Genomic DNA, 6,116 nt, shown 5'->3' on the forward strand with positions numbered 1-6,116 from the left:
GGAGCCAAGCCCAGCTGGCAGACCTGAGCTCAGCCTGCACACACAACTCAGGACAGGCACAGAAGAGGATGACGCTGCTGGGAACGCTGATCTTCGCGGTCTTTAACAGAGACCAGACCAATACAGGGCACAGGCGGTCCCGCAGCGACTGGGGAAACGGAGTATCAGCACCTCAAGAGAAGTGCAAGATAGAAGCAGCGTAAGTGCTCGCACAATGGCTTCGGAGCAGCTTCACGTGGAAAGCTACTGCTGCTAAAGCAGCGTAAAGACGTGCCCCTCTCGCACACCCACCAGCTACGAGCAGCTCACTGGAGGCAGGTGTCCTGCCAAGGCCGCTGGGATGGCAGCGCACCGTCAAAGCGGCAGCCGTCCCCTCAGCGCATGAAGCCCGACCCCACACACCCGCCGTGGCTGAACTCACGCCGTCAGGGTTCCCGAACCGCTCTGCCCTCGGTGCGAAAGGAGGTTATCCGCAGCTGGGCGCTCTCTGCAAAGCAGAGCTGCCGGAAAACTGCTCTCAGCAGCAAGGAAAGGGAGGCTGCGCTGGCAGCCCCAGCGCTCTGTTGCCCCTGCATCCCCAAATACCCCTGCTCCACTTCTTAGGAAGTTTCAAAAATGCAGAAACTTGCTCTGGAAGCTTTGCGAAACGAAAAGGAAGAGCTCCGTTTCTGTTTTTGCAGTGACAAGATCATCGAAGATGCAGATACTGAAGGTGACAGCAGGGGCAGGTTGCAGCAACGCTCAAACCAACGCTGTGTTACAGGACAGACCAACGGCAGCAGGGTGACACTTGGCTGTGAACTTGGGGCCTGAAAAGACATGGGGAAGTATTACCACCTCGTTTCTCTTCATGGAGAGAAACTTGTTCTTTAGACTATTAGGGGAGGGGTGGTGGTGTTATTAGACAAAAGCTATAGCTGAAAAAAAGCCAGCCTAGAGAGCATGTTACTCTGAAATGCTCTGAAGTCAATAGCACCGTCCTAATCTGAAATCCTGTGGTTAGTTCTCACTACTTCACGTTAGAAGGACACAAAAAGGAAGAGTTAGAGGCACAAAAAGGATCCTTAAAAAGGCACAGACAAGTCTTTGTCTATATAGCATCAAAAAGATGAAAAATCTCCACAGAATTATTGGGCAAGAGGAACATATTCAAGTATAACTAAAATATTCCAGTTTGAGGTCCATCCTTAGAATTTAGGCGTTCGGTTTCGGCTTAAAGCTCCCCTCCCCCCGCCCCAAAGACAAGTAATTGAGAATTCAAAGCTCAGTGAGTGGGACTCCCACCTTAAAATAGTGAAGTTTTAGGTTGCCATGTTTCAGACAGAAGCCATGCAGTAACTTCAAAAAAGATTACCCAGGTCGCTGTCTGACCAGGCTATTTCTTAGACACTCTTCCGAAGCTTTTCAACAGGATGCTTATCTAAAGCCCTCTGATTTAATCTGATTTAGGAGTTCCACTGCTGTGGTTAACAGAAGAGAAAATAGAAGCATAATCTATATTACATGAAAATCCCTGCATCTGTGCCATTAAGTTTAAAATGGCCAGAAGTTTACACTTAAGACGACAGAGAAAGCATCAACTCATACAAACTGTGCTTCCTGAAATATCCGAAGTCTGCTGCACTAACAGCCTAAGTGACAGAAAGTTCCGGAGAGGAGAGTTTTAGTAAGCAAGTATTCCAACTAATAACTTCTGTGGGCTTATTTGACTACTACCCACTTAACGTTAAGTGAAGCACAAGCATCTCCAATTTAATTTTCTTATTGGCTTGAAGAAGGATGAGACCACAAATTGAAGGAAGAAGAGATGACAAGAGAAAAATAACCGAACAGGTAACGGCTGATAGGAAGCTGAACAGTTACATCCTGAATTCTGCAGCAACCGCCGGCCTCAGCCACCCTCCATGCCATGAGCCCATTTCAGTGTTTTGTTCTGAATACTGCTATACTGCTCCTGCCAGGACTAATTTGTATTCCTGGATCCTGGATGCTTTGGAAAAGAGGGTTAATTATCTTGCCTTTTTAATAGCTTCTGGCTCCCTCACCATTCCTCCCAGAGCACTCATTCCCTTGCATGAAGGCCCACTCAGTCTGCAGCTGCTCCGTGAACCACCAGAGAAGGAAAAAACTTAAATAAACCATGCCAGAAATTAAGACCTCGCATCAGCAGCTGCAACAGTCCAGAGGAAGAACAGGGAACCTGTCTGAATCAAATGTGTGCCTCTACCCAGGGAGCTGGCTGGGAAAGGCCAGAGCAGGAAGGCTCGGCACTGGCCAGGTACCAAAGCTTTCTGAACACAAGGAAAGGGACCGAGGTTATTTCCTTTACAGGGATGTGGCCAAAGCACAGCACAAGTCATCTGGCCACATTAGGTTCCTCCGCATCCTGTGGGAGGTACAATCCTCAGAGAAAGAAGTCTTCTGTTTTTAACGGGGAAAGAGTACTACGCAGGAGGAGGCTTAACAGAACACAAATATTTTATTCTTTTAACCTGACGATACGACTGTCTAGAAATGGAAGCTCTTCAGCCTTTATCAAAGGAGATGCTTTAGCAGTAGAATTTGGGGGTCTCACCATCCCAAGCCCTGAACAGCTACTCCTTTCAGCTTACCGTCGCCTCAGCCCGCGCCCCCGCCAGCCCCTCGCCAGAAGCATCGCATTATTGCGTGAGCGCACCTGGTCACCCCTCCCCGCTAGTGCCAGCTGCAATGGTGCAGCCGAGAAGGTGGCATCTTACCACTCCTCAGCGTGCAGGAGGTTTAACAGGCGAGGGGGAAAAAACCGGCATCCCGTGTTTTACGGCGAAAGAATGACACCAGGAGTTTCTCAGCTTAGACTTCCCCGGTGAATACCATGAACACTTTTCACATTCCAGTCCACTCCCAGAGCATTCCTTACGGGAGCAAGGGTATGCTGGGGGGAGCCTTGATTAATCGAAAACGTGTGGTCTTAACGGTTAAGAACAAAAATAGCACAAGCTGGAAGAGAGGACGTGAGCAACTCCTCTCTCCTAGGACAGGTGAGCTCCCGTCTGTCAGACCACTTCGCCCAGCCACCGTTCCGTGCACCTCTCGCGCGGCCGGCCCACAGCTGGGCGTCCCTGGCACGGGCCCTGCGCGCCCCTCGCTGCTCCCGCCAGAGGCCTTGCAGCACCCCGAGCCCCTCGCTTAGACAGGAGTCTCCACTCACTCTTGAACGTCACAAGCAGCCAGGTGTGACGCGGCACGGCCAACACGCCGGTGCCTCTCCCGGCGCCCCCGAGCAGGGCGGCCCGCGATGCGGGACACAGCACCGCCACGCAGGGAACGCCGCGCGGCACCCGCCTGCCTCTCTCTTACACACCTCCCTTCCCTCGGGACCATCGCTACCCACATCAGCAAGGTCTGTCTCCTGAAGCTGACACATTTTTGCCACGTATTCAGAGGGCACCACCAGCCCCTCTGTGCCAGCGTGCCAGGGCACTGCTTGGCTCCAGCACCAAACGTGCAAACTGGCAGTGCCACTGCTGCAAGGCAAGTTTTATGGCGGGAGCCTGAAGTTACCTTTTACACCCCAGGCATGTGAAGGTGGGTGGCTCTCAGCTGCAGCACAGCTGCATCTAATTTAAGGTCAAAATCAGAACAACGGTATTTTGTGCTTTAAGAGCTCTTCACTTGAAGCTGAGCCTGTAACAAGTGGGTTTTTTCCCCACGCCTTCTTGCACACTATTTCTGGCCAAAGCCATGCCCATGCAAACAAGATTATTCCCACCTCTGTAATTGCCAGAAGGGAATAAAGCAATACACTGGGCAGACATAAAAACCTGAATGCATAAAAATAAAACCAACACAACACTAGTAGCTACAGATGTGAGAATACAAGGTATTTTCAAAAGAGGACACAAAAAATACCGAAGATGTTTAAACACATCCTAGAAGTGGGAAAAAGAAAAAAAAAAATTGAGCAAGCGTGTTCGTGTTGCCAGACTTCAATGTTATTATTTAACAGAAGAGACAGAATGTCTCCTGCTAAGCAATCGTAACATTCAAACCAGTTCAAGCACTGTTCACAAGAAAACACACAGCAGGAAAAAGGAGCAAGTTGCATTTAATTACAACAAAGAGGGTTTCAGCCAGTTACAAGCCAGCTTACCCCAACACGATCCCTCGCTAAACGACAGACTTAGTGACACCGCATTAAGTTGTATCATTCCTTTCATAAAGCAGGACACCCAAACACTTCCTGAATGGCTTCTTCTAAATCTTTCATCATCCTAGCGATATACTTTCTTGCTGTGGTGGTATAGAAAGTCAAAAAGCAGCTATTCCCACTTCTTAGATATAAGGAAAAATAAATATAAACAAGGATTAGAGTATCATGAGAAAAGACAAAAAGATCTCCACCTCAATAGATATTATTTACCTCCAATGAAAAGTGATCAATTAGAAAAAATAAACTTTTTTTTAAAAAAAAAAAACAACAAACAAACAAACAAACACTGGACATGAAGATACTACAGTGTGAATGCCAGCTGCTTACAAGCAGGGAACGTGCAAAGCGATGTTCACTATTTTGCTTGTATGGCTTATGCAAGAGACAGAAAAAAAAATGGATTGAAAGCCCTTAATGGTTTCACCTCAATCTAGTAAGTATTGCTACCAAATTATAGTCAAACTCCATTCCCCTTGGAGCAACTAACTCTTCACCTGCCCCACTGTTTTGGCTCTATTCTAAAGAGCAAGATTATAGGTGAACACAGGCCTCGCGTGGAAGGAGAAGACCAACCTCATTCCTCCTTGACGACAAGCATCCGTCCTGGTAGGCCCAAGAGAAGACATTCTTTTCTTTTTACAGCAAAACACCAAGAAGGAATCTTTCCTGTTGTCAACTTTTATGTGAAAATGATGATTATTTTAAGGAGAAAGAAGTGTGCGCAATTTTTCGATCTCCTCTCTTTTCTTCCCCATGTGTCACAGGCTACTCGTTTTGCATTTGGGACATCTAGCTGGTATCAAGCCTGTCCTCTGAGCTGGGCAGCTGCAGGAAAGACTCCTTTCACCTGATCATCTTAGGCACTGAACACTGTGATCCACTGAGGACACTGAAACATTAAAGTGCTGCTTTTTTAAAAAAAAAAAAACAAACACCGCCCCCCCCCCCAAAAAAAAAAAAAACCCTGAATGCTTTTAAGGGTCACTCATCCTACATCCCAAACTGGACCAACAGACAACATAATGTTTTTAATACTCAACCGCAAACAACGTAACTTCTGAAATTACATTAATACAAACAGCAATGCAAGTTATGGCAGAAGGAACAGGTTTCCACAGAACATTCAAGTTGATGGAAGAGAAATGAACGATTGGGAGAGACCTTTTACAGTAAACCGCCAGGCAGCACAGAACATTTCACTAGTACCCAGCATTTCCATGGGCAAGTAGCAAGACGTGGCACATAACCTACACCGGAGTCCTCTGGAAGCACCTTCTGGGGGAAAAGCACTGAGGCTAGGAAGAGTATTAGCAGTGCCCCTAAGATACAAGTCGGTCCGCCACCCACCAGACAGCAGGCCCGTTATCATTCCAAACCCTGTGCAGAAAGGGCTGCCAGAGAGCCTGTCCCTCAGCTGCCAGTTCAGACATCTCAGAAGCCCGGTTTGAATACCTGAAATACTAATTACCTGAAGCATGAACAAAATAGAGGTAGACAGGGCAAAACTGAACCATTGTTGATGAGAAAACCTGAAGAACAGCTGACGCATTTTCCCTCGTATGATAAGGTGTACTTGCCTTGAAATTAAGAATGGGGAAAAGCCGGTCTGTATTCACAGACATGCGCAGTGCCCGCAGTCAGTAAACGCACTGTCACATAACCTCTCAAGCACTAATAACCTTGCATAAAGGATGGATGTGGATAAAATCCGTAAAGACAGAACAAAGAACTTGTATGATAAAACATAAAACACCTGATAAAATAACCTCTCCGATCACTAAAAGCAGAACTGAAAAAAGCCCTAAACACTTTGCTGCAAGTTCAGGAAGGGGAACAAACAGAGCGCCTAAGACCACAGCTCCCAGACCTCCCTGCCGGGACTCCCATTTCCAGGGGTCTAGCCCAAGTAAGATGCAACTCCAGT

The sequence above is a fragment of the Falco punctatus genome (assembly GCF_963210335.1).
Source record: "Falco punctatus genome assembly, chromosome: 5".
Taxonomy (NCBI): domain Eukaryota; kingdom Metazoa; phylum Chordata; class Aves; order Falconiformes; family Falconidae; genus Falco; species Falco punctatus.